General features: G+C 37.1%; 1 protein-coding gene across 1 annotated transcript in view; it reads right to left on the reverse strand.

Moving 5' to 3' along the window:
- SPON1 (spondin 1) overlaps positions 1-14,239 on the reverse strand; it is a 182,983-nt gene that overhangs the window by 15,687 nt on the left and 153,057 nt on the right. The gene's annotated exons all lie outside the window — the stretch shown is intronic.

Below are 14,239 nucleotides of genomic sequence, written 5' to 3' on the forward strand. Positions count from 1 at the left end.
ATAAATGCCTAAAACCAGTGGCAAATGAGAGCTGCAGAGCAAATGCTGGCCATGAGCAAAGTGCCAGGTGAGAGCCCTGAGGGCCCCAGGGGCAGGGGAGCCCTGCATGCCCTGGCTGAGGCAGGCTGTGATTTTCCACTGCTGGCAATTCCTGTCACACAGCACAGAGTAAGGCAAGTCCCAGGCAGCATCCTGCATCCTAATGCTTTCCATTTCCCATTTCCTTTATTTCTATCCAATTTTATTTCTGTTAGCAGGATTAGGATCTCCAGCTACAGGGACGCCATATACTGAGAAGTGTAGGAAAATGGTTCTCCTTTTTTCCTCCCCATTTTTGTGTATGTGTTTTGGACTGTGGGTTTTCATTTTTATTTTTTTTTTTTTTTTTATTTTTTCCCCCTTTTTAAGGCTGAAAGAGCACAAACATGATTTTGCTTGACAAGTTTTCTCCTTAAGCGACAACCTAGTTGCTATCACTGCTGGGGGTGGGGGTTAAGGAAGTCTTTGACAAAGCATCAGAAAACTCAGCTTGCTGCAAGACACGTTTTTTGAGTGTTGAATCAATATTGTTGTGTTCTGCTGAGGTCCATGAGAAAGGGAAGAGAGCACACATAAGGAAGGTGGCTGTATAGAGTTGCTGAATAAAAATAGCAAAAATAATATTTGGCAGAATAAAACTTTCGTGGTTACTTTTGGTTTGATATTTGATTAGCAAAATAAAAGAAGCAAGCAAAAGAAGAAGCAAAAGGCAGGCTAAGCATATACTCTTTTTTTTCTTTTTTTGAGGTAATAAGACCATTTATAGGGTTGAGATTTTACCCTTTTTTGAAATTAAATTCTAATTCAGGCAGTGTTATAGATTTTATGCAGGGGGAAAAAATCTGACATATACCATGGACTGAATAACTATATGGAGAGTAAGGTTGTTGGAAATAGCTGACACCTCTCCAGATTTTTTCACCGAGCTATGTTAAGGTATAATCACCCTAACCCCATTCTTAGGAGTTTATAAAACCATTCTTAAATTTATTTGAGTGTACCAGGATCTGATTTCACTTGTGCCCAGGATGGTGCAGTCGCCTTTTCAAATAGGAAGAAAAAAGTGGAAACACAGAAACTATTCTAAGTCTGATCAGAGGCAGTGGGTTGAAAGCACTGTGGACCACATTGCCACTGCTTTCATCTCAGTGGTCCTGATGATCAGAAAACAGTTTTTTTTTTTAAATTAAGAATTTAGCTGATGACAGGACCATGAAAACTGAGTATTTTCAGAAATACCAAGTGAACTTTCCATCCTAGTAAGTAAAGGTAACATCCTTCTTTTTTTAGAGACTTGTACTGCATCACAGCTACAATTCCAGGAGGAAACATTCCTATTTCTTCGTCTTTAGAACCTTTTGCTATTGATACAAATAACACTGCGAGCATGGAAACAAACTTCCCACCCTTGAGCTTCCCACCAGCAGCACTTACACAACACCTCTTTTACTGAATAAACTTGAAAGTCAGAACATCCTGAAAAGTGAAGTAGCTTCAAAGAAAAGAAAGGAACACAATTAAGATCCCAAACTGAATGGAAAACACCCTTAGAAGTCTGGAACTAACAGAGCAAATTAGATTAGATGTTTAGATGTTGTATTACTGAGAAAACCATTTATGAAGGGATGGAAATTACTTTTCCTGCATGGACAACAAAGTTCTATGCACAGGGATCAACACCTGACCATAAACCCAGAGTTTGAGGTTTGTGCTGTCACCCCAGGACAAGGTTGCACAGGAGGAGGATGAGGAGAATCTTCAGTTCTGATTAAATGAATGGCAGGTAAGCCCTTCAGCTATTGATTAATTTAAACATGTGTATGTTCCCAAAGGGCTAGGGAAAGGAAAGCTACAATAACATGAGCACTGAATCAATGAAATTTGATTGACATCCACAGAAAAAGTTGCAAAGCACATTAATGTCAACCTGTTGGTTTCTCTGAGCATCAAACCAGAGGGGGTGAGAGGAGGAGCTTGGCTATTTTATTTCATAGGAAAAGAATGCAGAAAGACAGAAAACTTCTTACACATCTAGCACACAAAACCGCCTACACAACAACCTCACACCTTGCTGTGTGTCAGCTTTTAAATTGAGAATGTTGCTGTAACCAGTTTAAAGGGGTGGATGTGGTACTGCATATTGAAATTGGGGATTATATCATGACCACTGGCATTCAAACCACGGATCAGAACAAATGCTGCTCTGAAATATCAATTATCTGAGGGTTTTTAGAAAGCATTACAAAAGGAAGGGACTTGGTGCACACATGCATTTCAGGCATTTTGATATTGTCCTATAAGCATGCCTGGATTGCTACTGTAGATAATAATCATAAATTTACTCTTTAACACATCAGCTATTTGATTTAATACTTTCCTTTATCGATGGGCATACCTTGATGATGTGATTAACAAATGTGAGCAGGACACATTTGTTAATTTCTATGCTGCAAGAACACCTCAGGTACCTCAAGTTAGGACTGCAGCTTCTGAAACTGAGGATTTTTCAGTGTGTTCTTTGCAGTTTGTCACAAAAGAGGTGTGCTTATGGTGCTGGCAATATTTACTCCTGCTTACAAGAGCTTTGTGCACCTTCTTAGATTATTTCCTGTGCATTTGCAATCAAACCACGTTTCAGGAGTCACTGGACGGATTCAGGAAATTTCTCTTTGTTTTTCCCAGGAGCTTTGGGGCTACAAAATGTGTGCCTGGAGTAATTACAGCTGTGTTTACACAGGAAATCCCAGTGGTGTTGCAAGAGCACTGTCGCTGTGTCTCTGCCTCAATTCTCACCTGGCTGCTCTGCAGAAGCAGAGGCAGAGCAGCCTGAAATCAACCCAGCCTGAGGTCTGGTCCTCTCCACCCCATTAACAGCATCAGATAAACAGCACAGACCTATTTATGACCTGGTTAGCAATGAACTCTGATTTGCCACCAGCTTAACTCATTCTGAGTGTTAGACCACAGCAAAGATCTCCTTTTAACCAAAGCTACCATTCCAATCCATGGTATTGATGGTGTCTTTAACAAATGGCACCATCAATATTATTGACTGGAATACCTAAAAAAAAATGTGGATACTCCTTCAAAATCCTTTATAGAATTTGAAAATAATACTGTCCTACTTCCCAAACCCATTTAATTTGCAGATATCCTAAGATGAGAATTGCATTTTGCACTTCCCCAGTTTCAGTATAACCTCTTAATAAATAAATGCACATTCCAGTCCATCCAGCATCCCTCTCCATCCAACATGCACATCCCTTTTGGTGTCTGGAGATGGGAACTGGACTAAATGTTGAATTACCATTTCATTAATAACAAAGTGCACAGGGGTACCAATTAGCAGGTTGAAGTATTGCAAGCAGAGTTGTGCTCAGTAGAAATTGAAGTGGCAAATCATGGCAGACACTGAGTGTTTACACAGGAATGAGGATCAGTGAGTGCACGTGCAACTGCACGGAAATGATGCTGACGTGGTTACTCACCACTTTATAAAGGGAAATTATTTGGCTCAAGGAAAGACAGCAGATGGTTGGGAAATAATCATAAAACTGTAACTACCAATGGGAGGAACATGTAGGGAAAAAAAAAAGGCAAGGGGATGAGATATTTTGCAGAATGGGAGGAGGAAGTTGGATTTAACTGGACGGCCTTTAATTGCCATGAACAATGAGTATAATGTTCTTGCAGGGATTGTTCTTAGTTAATTCTTTTCTATGTTTTAATACTCAAATTTTTTCCTTGCCTAGTGACATTTGCATTTTAAGTAGAAAGTAATTGGTGACAGAAAATGGAGCTGGCATATGCGCTTGCTCTGACAAAAAAAAAAATTCTATACATTTTTTTTTTCTTTTCCAACAAACACATATGTTTTTACCTAGAACTCTTTTTTCCTTGAGATTGGATTATGAATTTCTTAACGTGGGTGTCGGACCATCTGTCAGACAATGAAGTCTCAGTAATACCCTTAAAAGACAATTCTTTTCTACAAGTGTGATGTAGTTTTTGGATTTTTTAGTGAACAAATGTATATAAAGTTATATAAATGTATATAATGTTATATAAATGTATATAACACTAAATGGCACTCAGCTGACAAGGATTCCAGTAACAGGGTGCTTCACAATAGCATGAGGATGGATGCCAAGAGAGGCAGAAATTTGTTGCCTTGAGCTCCCAAAACACAACTTAGCAGAGTTTTGTCCTGATGTCTGGGAAAAAATAAGAGACTGAGTTATCTTCTCATTTAAATGGAGCTCTGTAGAGAGCATTAAAATAGAGCAACCAAGTTTTGAGTGTTGGGTTCACTAATTCCTGTAAAGTTCCTGAAGTAACAATAAAATGGAAATTCAAATTAGTGAAGTTTTTGTCTTACATTAATTACCCAAATATATACATGCACTTTGAGCCCAATCTCACTCTGTCTCAAATAAAAATGCCTGTTATTCTAGATGGATTTTTAAAATATGTATTATTGCTGAGATGCATCTTCTGAGATTTTTTGATGTGACAAATATATCTACTTTGTGGGACAAAAATAGAATTTCTATTTAAAGAAACCCTAAATAGAATTAGTTTTTTCAAGCTGAAAGAAGAAAGAATTTGTGTTCAGGTCCAATTCTTACATGAAGGCTTCCATTTTGAAGTCAAAGCCTTTTAACAAAAATGCTTTCATTACGTTTGCTGATGGATAATCTGTTCATTCAACAAAAACCTCTCCTGCATCCAGCTGTCAGGAGTTCAGGGACTCAACCAAAGCTGCCAAAATCAGACAGGTGGGGACACCTGAGGGTTTGGGCTCTGTGGGCCAGGACACCAACAGTGGGAAGGAATGAGATGCAGCAGGAAGGAAGGATGGAGCACAGGGAATTTTCTGACATAAAATACACTTTAACCATTAGCCAAATGCAGAGCTGGAGCACTCAAACTATTTCACAGCTCCAGAGAAATTTATGTATTTTTCTTCATGTTATCAAAAGTCACAGCTGACTTTTCCCCTGTATTTTGGGGTTTTTTTCATATTGGATTGTCCTTTCTGCATTACCGTTCCTGATTAGATTGGGGGTTAGGATTCTATTTTTGACAATATTAAGCTTCACTGGATGAATCCCAGTTATCTATAAAATCATAAAAGGAGAAAATATCTAAGCCAGACACATCACTGTGTTGCCATAGAAACAAGAGACTCTGTCTGGCCTCCTGTCATTTTGTACACAAAACCCCCAAACTTTGGAAATGTTTCATGGTACCATACTGTCATTTTGGGGAAGGAAACCTAATTTCCAGCAGGATTGACAGATGTTGGGTATTACCCCATTTTAGGATAGGCAGTGGAGGGAGATAAGGGAAATAAGGATTCCTGGGGAGGAAAAAGACCCTCCAGAGATTTACAGAAATAAAAAGTAAAGTCACAGCTTGTAGTGGCACCACTGAAACAAAATTGGCCTTGAAAGAATAAAAACAGCTGCTGTATAGGACAGCACATTTGGGGAAAAGCAACAGAAATCTTTGCAGACCCTCATTATATTAAATTCCTGGGATGCATATCATGAAGAAACTATAGTTAAGATGAATTTTAATGCTCCAGTTCCACATCCACATTCATAAAAGATTACTTTAGAAAGATCAGGACATTTTCTTTTTTTTTTTTCTTGACATATCTTTTTGTGGGAGTAGGTACCATAGAATGACTAGAAAAATCTGGAAGCGTTAATTGCTGCTTCCAAAGCTTATAACTGATTCTATCTGGTCTAACTGGTTCTATTGAAAATCCAAAGCTAGAAATACTATTTTTTAAAGATTACACTCCTGTTCCTTTCTGAGGAAAGGACTATGAAACCAGAGTTTTTAAAATACAAAGCATTTTCAGCATCACTGCACAACACCTGGTGAGGAAGCATTTTTGCCACACAGCTATGGCAAAAGTTCTCATCCAAAACTTGAGTAGATAAATCTGAACAAGACCTATGCTTTAGTTAAAGTGCTTTCTTTTTCTTTTTATACGGAATGTAATTTTCCTCTGATCAATGGCTTCTTTATGCCTTTGTTATATTTCCTGAAAACCATTTTACTTTAAAAAGTTAGTTTCTAAGGAAATCAGCTTGAATTTAGCTTTTTCTTCTTTAGTTTTAGGGCTTCAAGATTTATTTTTTTAGTCGTAATTGATGTAAGGAAAACATCATTATTGTGATAAAGAATGAGGTTTTCACATTTACACCAGTTTGTGCATTACATAAATTCAGGTAGGTCCTGATTATGTCTGGCAAGAGTAATTCTGCCTGCTGTGATACAGGGCTCAAATGCCAATTCACATTTTGTGCTGCTTTCCTCCCCTTCTTCCTGGACTTTCACCAAAGCACCTCACTTTAAACTATTAGAAATTGTTTTTCACTCCTGAAAACTTCAATCCAAAAATGTCTCCCGCATCAGCCTGAGCTCTGCATTCTGATTCAGCTCTCTCTGCAATTCTTTGCATTTCGCCGTGGCCTCTGCAGAATTTGTGTCCATCCATTTATGGCAGCTCAGATAAGGTCAGGCTCTGAAGGAATAATGAGCTACCAGATGTTAGCAAGCAATCACAGGAACACTCAGATTTCTGTGCATTCATTAAACTTGGTCAGATGATTTGGAGGAGTTTTTCAACTCACTGATTGTCAAGTCATTTTTCCAAAGGAAACACAAAACCTCAATCAATAAACAGCTATTGGAACATTCTAAACACTAGTAAAACATTGTATTTCCTCTAGCTTGGCATGAAAATTTCAACCTGCATCGTTACCATGCGGGGGTTTAAGTTCAGACAAGACATACCTCACACAAAATCTTTTTATAGTATTCCCAGGGAGCCTGTTGAAGGGAAAATATGGCCCATACAATACAACATTACAACTTTTATTCTTATAACAGCCTAGCTGGAGCTGGAGAGAGCCACTTAGGGAATTCAAAAAATACTTTCAAGCATCTCAAAATCTAAATCAACTGCTCTGTCAAGAGAAAAGCACATCATAACTCTTCAGGAAAACTAAAACGAGCATTTTCTTTTAGGATAACATAAATCCAATGAGGTGTCAAATATAACCACATTTCACTCATTACAATGGCGAGCCTCTGAGAATGAATTTGCAGCTCAGACAATTCATCAGCCTATTCCTGCTTTCAGTTCTTCATGCCTTAGCTGCCAGCAGTTTTTATTTCCTTTTATTCTTTGTTGTTATCAACAAGATGGGCTTGTGCAAATGTCATTATTTCCCTGCTGCAAGTTCTGCTTCCCTGCATGCAGCTGCTGGTGATGGCAAGGATGTTCTTGTGAATTCAGAGCAGCTCAGGCACAGGGATGATGCTGCTCTGATGGCAATCATTGCACTGGGCTTTTTAGCTGACTTTCCAACCAAGTGTGGCCAGAGACCTTTAGTTGATACAAGCTATTAACTGCAATTAGGAACATAAGATGTTTTTGCCCCTAAGAATCCCTAAAAGTTCATCAAAGTTCACTTCAGGCAATAGTTGGATTCTACCTTATTATATTTTAAGAGATTATTACATTTAGGAGATTCTACTTCTATTATATTTTAGTTTTAAATCAATTATTCTTTTGAGCTGTTCACACTGTCCACTTTACTCTAGGGAGTGATGCTGCTAACTTTATACCAAGAGTTAACACTCTTTATTTTTATTTAAAAAAACTAAAAGGTAATTCAACCCCAGGCACAGATAGCTGCTCAAATGCAGCTATGGAAGGATATAAAAACTTGGAAGGCAAGAAAATGCACCAGCTTTACTATTTTAACACTACAGAGGAAGTGGAAACCAGATTAATGTAGTATTCACCTGGGAGAAAATGTCCAACAAGTAGCATGAAAAAAAAATCATTATAAGGAATATAAGAAGGAGCAATAAATAATAATCTTCCTTATTTTTATATAAGCCTCTGTTGACTCTTAGTCACACAAGAAAAAATTATCCACACGTGATTTATGTTTCAACTCATTAGGTGGAACAATGTTTGCAATCAATTTGTATAACCAAATATCAAAGACATCCAGTGCAGAGATGATTAAAGGGCTATGATATGAGCTTTGCTCATCCCTTTGGAGACAACAACAAATATAATTATTTAGACAATTTAGACAATGCCCATTACAACTGGTTAATTGCAGTTCTTCCTTATTTTGCCTTTCTGAATGCCATTTAAACCCAAACACGAGTGTGCATGTTCAAATGTGGGGGTTTTGTTGGTTTTTTCAATCTCAGTTGGGTAGTCTGAGGACCTGATTAATTGAGCAACTGAATAATTTACTCATTGCTATTGTACATTTTTATAAATTACGTTCTGATACCAAAATCACCTTTATTTATGGGCAGCTATTTATTTTTTGCATGGCAAGCCAGAAAGTGATTTCATCCCTCTTAATGGGACAGCACAACTGAAAACGAGAAACCACCCTCAGAATTTACTACCCTAATGCAAAACTAAACTTTTGTGACTTTATAGCATTTTTAAATAAATAAAGGCCCAATTTCAAATATTTTAAGTGGATGGGTAGGAACTAGGAAAAATTTCCGATAAATTTTAGTTTGCAAGCCCTGAGGAATTTGGTGTGAAAGCAGCTCTATGGGAAGGCCATTTAAGGTACATTTCAGCACAATTCAGCACTATCTGACATGCTTTAAAAAATGTAACTGGCATAAACTGCTTTATTATTTGAACCTGGGCATTGGTAATAAATAACTGCAGTGGACTGTCTCAAAATTAAAACACGATACAAGGGATAAGCAGCTTGCTTTTACCAAAATCTGAGGCAACAATTAAACAGGGAGATAGAGAAATCTTTTTTTCCTCCAGTAAAATCACTGATCAAGGCCACAAATCCACTCTGTACATCTGTTTCTTTTTCCTCCAACAGTGTCCACATTAATCTCTCCAAAATAAATCATTTCCAATGTAGGTAGAACAAGAAGATACTGATTTTGATTTCAGCCTACAAATATTTTTTTAATATAGGTCTTATTAAAAGAAAAATGCCATTTTTTGTTGTGATTTATATAAATCACAACAAAATATAAATATAAATCACAAAAATATATAAAATATGCACATATTTTATCCACATATGCAATTTTGAGAGAAATAGATAATTCACATGGATGAACTGGAAATTAATTTCTCTAATTCTGCAGACAGACAGATAAACAGATCAATTTCCTAAATCCTGAAAAATAAGATTAATTCTATCAGATTTTCTGAAAATCTTATAAAGATTCCTCAAATCACATATTTTGCAGGGCAGCACAAAAAGAAATGTCTACTTGAAACTTTGATTCAAAGAACTTCTCCATTATTTTGAATTTAATGTAAATGTTGTAATTTCCTCCTGTTTTCAGAGGAGAAAAATGAAGCAAGTAATAGGAAATCAATTTCAACTAGATGTAAGTAAATTATAATTTAGTTTAAAAGTGCATCTTTGGCTGAACAGACACCTTGTGGTTTTGAAGTTGAATTCAGTAAATAGCAGTCAAAAAAGGAGACAAATCTCAGTATTTTCTTTTTAAATTTACCTAATTCATGCATGCTGTTTTAAGTACTGCAAAGGAGTTTAGAAGAAAAAAGAAGGTGGAAATAGAGCCAGATATTTCTGTGCTCCAGGAACTGAATGTGTGGTTTTGGTTGTCCTTTTTATACATATGGTAATGTTGCTAATAGCTATTTTAGTATGTAAACACCTCAGGAATTGAATTAGGAGTTTACAGGAAAATAAATGGAGCTTTTTAACAAAGAAGAATAAGATGAGGAGAAGAATTTTATTTCATTTCAGAAGACAGTAAGGAGTTCCAAGTCTGACCTAGGACATTCTCTGTCTAACAACATCGCATCATTCAGTGATCTCAGTCTGGAGGCTGCTTTAGGGGAAAAAAAATAAAATATGGGCACAGGACCAGCAGCAAATTATAGTGAAGTAAGGAAAAAAAACCCAGCCAAAGTTAAACATTTCAGTAGAAAAGGTAAAAAATAAAAAAAAAAGTTTTAACCCCCCCCCCCCCCAAGAATAGATAGATAAATAAATAAATAAATTTTATTTATTTGTTTGTTTAAAAATAAAATTAAATTAAGAAGCAAACCAACACAGAAGGCCCAAATATACACATCTGTGGCTTGGCTTCCAATTGCCAAATGCTGTAATGGAAATTTATTGATCCGAGCAAACCCAGCGCAGGATCAAAACCTCTGCCGAACATTTTTTTGCCAAATGGTGACAGAAGAATTCTGGAAGATTGAAAGGCCTTTTATTCAAGAAAAAAGGAAGGAAAATGCAGCTGAGTATGTCAGCATTTTCCCCCTCTCCCTTGTATGATCTGTCAACTCAAACTTATTTTGGATCAGGGCAGTTTTTCTTTTTTCCATCAACTTTCTATAGATTACTCTTTGATTTCTGGAACAGTTCAAGTCACATTACCTAGACCAATGCTAAAAACCCATGCTTAGGAATATGCTGTCCCATTTCTGGATATCCTCCATGCCAACCAGGAAAAAAAGCCCCAATATGTTTGTAGTCAGATAAAAGACATCAGAGGTATGCAAAACTTGAAATGGAAAGAGGTGGATGGGATCATTTAAGGAGATGATAAGGTAACTATACCAACTTATATAAATATAAAAATATTTTTATATAAAAATATATAAATAGATATATATAATACAAATATATAAACACATAAATCTATAAATTATATTTAAATACTTCCATCCATTGGATTTATATGGGACTAGGCCTCCTTTTCTGCTAGGCTTCACCAGTGCTTATTGGAGCGTTCTCAGGTAATTTGGAAATAAATGGAAAAGAGTTCCTTGAATGGGTGAGGAAAAGAGTCAGATCTGGAAAACCACAGGATCATGACTGCCCACACAAACAGCAGGGAGAGGGGAAATGGGAACAGGAGGGACAATAAGGGAGGGAAGGAGAGATTTCTAAACTTCAGATAGTTCAGAATGAAAGTAAGGAAAAACGCCTTTCACTTCAAGGTACATTGGTTGTAACTAAGAATGGACTGAGGCAATAAAAAGGTTGGAAAGAAAAAGAGGTTTTGCATCAAAGAAAAAAAAAATAAAGTGAGAGAGAAATAAGAAAACTCTTGTGTACACTTCATAGCAGCTAAACTCTTGATATGTCAGGTACTCTCACCATGCTGTTTGCCAAGATAAAATATCTTGAATTTTTGCATTGAAATATTTTCCCTATAGGTTGACCTACTAAACTTTAAATTTACATACTGGAGAATAATTTCCACCCTGTATGGAATCCATGTTTATGTTTATCAGTGATGGGCTGTACATGGAATTTCAGATTCCACAGTGTTGCGCAGAGCTACGTGCTCCCCTGGCTCACAGGGAATACAAAAGAGTGATTAGACCCAAGAATTACAATTCAAATACTTCTCCTTTTGTGTCTCAATGGGGACGTCCAGATTTGAAATAAAAGGAATAAAAGAATAACAAGTACAGCCAGGGGAAAAAAAAAAAAAAAAAAAAAAAAAAAAAAAAAAAAAAAAAAAGAAGAAGAAGAAGCCATATATTTTGGGAAAGGGAATTTGAGGGAAAATCTTTAAAATACTCCCTCCCAGTGAATTTGATGCATATTAACTTTAAAAGTTCTGCCTTCTTTATCCCACATTTCTCTGTCATGGCTTGTTTATTTCACAGGTGCCAGATATGCAGATTTGGACACCAGTGGCACTATCTGGTTTTGATGTATTTTATCCTCCACACCGCCAAAGGCCAACGGTTTGCAGCTGGGTATGAAAATCACATTTTGACTCTGCCTGAAACACGGCCCTGAGGAAGGGGAGCAATGGGCTGTGCACTTGTTTATACAAGAAAGATAAGAAAAATTACTTTGATTTGACAGCGTGCTGGAGACTGATACCAGTGTGCTCAAGGAAGTACTTCAAAGTCAGAATTGCAGACACATGACTTGGTGATTCAAATATCAGCAACAGCAAAAATGTTTTATTACTCGGTCTGGCACTCATCCTTCTCGTGCTACCAGTGATGCTCCTTCAGTCAGGGAACCATAAAAACCTGGTTCACAAATATCACCCAAAGCTGTCTCCTATACAGAAAAACTCAGGAGAGTTTTCTGCACGCTGGTGCCCTGAATTGGGAAACTGAAGTGAGAGTAATGAAGAGGAGTGAAAGGAAGAAAAGTAAAAAATGGAAAACAGTGACAAGGAGCAGGCACATTGAGGAGAGGATCCACGAAAAACAGACAGTGAAGTTTGGCAGGATGTTTTTTCCACATTATATCACACTGGGAGATGACATGGAATCATGAGGTAAACTTTGAAGTGAGAGCAGGCTGAATTTTACAACTTTTGACACTACAGACCTCCATAAAAAAAAAAAAAAAAACACCATTATGCATTTTATAATTGCTGTGAAGCACATTCAGGAGGAGTTTTATGCTGTGCTTATCGTGGCACGTTGTAATGCCACTTTGGCACCACTATCACACCCTATTATCCATTACATACATAACACAAAAAATAAAATATTCATGATTTTTAGTCAATTCTTGATTAGTAAGATGGCTGTGCTGTGTATAATAATAGAAAAAAATGTTTATCCTGAGGAGTCATTATTCAGCACTTGCACAGCTCTAATCTAAATTTCCAGAAGGACAAGCCACTAAAGAAAATGTGAAATTAACCACAGTTAAAGGATATTGAAAATGTTGTCTTCTTGTGAAGCTTAGATCATATTTTTAAGTGGAATCAAAAAGCAGGACACCATGTCAAAATATGATAAAATAATATTGTTTAAAAAGCCAAAAATCAAACACTACCTGTAAAGTGAAGGGTTAGGGGAATCCCTGCAGAGCATTTGAAAGCAAAAATACCAAGATTTCTTCTTTTTGATTTTACTGAAAGGTGAGAACTGCCTTAGAGAAAAGGTAAGAATTGACTGGAAAAACATGTGGAGGGTGTTGCAAAAACATTCACAGACATTTCTGTGGAAGAATCTGCCAAAGAAAGATCCTGAAGTTGTTCTCACTCAGATTTTTCTGCAGTTTCTTGGGGGTGTATAAAATTAGGAATAATGATTGGAGCAACACACTTTGATTAGCATTAAATTTTGTGATGTAATATATTCAAGCCGATGCACTGAGACTTTGGAGCTGGAGATTCTCTCTCCATCTTTCTGTGAACAAAACACAAACCTGCTCCAAGCCTAAGTTCCAGGTGGAATTGTTCCCTTTGGTAACAGAAACATCAGACAGAGGTGTTGCTTTGGGACTTGGGTGGGAGTGAAAAAATAAATGGCTTTTTTGAGATGGAGAACTCGCCAGAGCAGAACAATGGAAACGGTTCCATTTTAAAGTTTCCATTTTAAAGTCTTAATTTGGAGGGAATGGAAAGAAGGCAGCAAGGAAAAAAGTGCTATCCACAGCTGCTCCATGGCAAACACGATCAAATCCAAATCCTGGAGCTGCAGGATAAGAGCATAAATCAGGAATGCCATTACTGGGATTACGCAGGCCAAAAAATCCCAACCTGCAGCTCCTGTGCAGAACCTACAGCCCTGTCTCAGGGTTGCAGTATATTCCAGGGATGGAAAATCCATCTCATGCTCAGGTGAGCTGCTCTCAAGGTTAGTCACACAAGTCTTTTCTTGTGAAGTCTTTTCCCACACCATTTCCTTGTCATGAATTTCCTTAGCTTTCACGCTAGGAGGGATTTCATACTTTGATATTTTGGTGTTGGCTTTCTTTTTTCATTTGTTTGTTGGGTTGTGGTTTTTCTAGATTAAAGAGGGATCAGCTATCAGAAATCTTTTCACTATTTAAGCTGAGCTCACCTCCTAACCTCTTTTTCTTTTTTCTTTTTTTCTTTTTTTTGCAGAGGGGAAAAGGATAAAGTGAATGGCTTAAGTCCTAAGCTGCTTAAGAGTTTCTAAACCCCTTTAGGGTAGGGGATGTTTTCTGGAAACAGAACTCTTTTGCAGGTTTGTTTTTGTGGTTTGTTTTGTTTTTTGTTTTTTTTTTTAACTAACCTTCAAGATTTCACATGCTTTCTGAAATACAGGTGACAAAATCAGACACAGTGCTTCACTACCTGCTCCCAGGAAACAGAACACAGGACTATTTTTCTGTACAGTCCTGCATTAAACTAATTGCCCTGCTCCTCCAAGGATTTAATTGACTGT

The sequence above is a fragment of the Melospiza georgiana genome, chromosome 6 (assembly GCF_028018845.1).
Source record: "Melospiza georgiana isolate bMelGeo1 chromosome 6, bMelGeo1.pri, whole genome shotgun sequence".
In the NCBI taxonomy this organism is placed as follows: domain Eukaryota; kingdom Metazoa; phylum Chordata; class Aves; order Passeriformes; family Passerellidae; genus Melospiza; species Melospiza georgiana.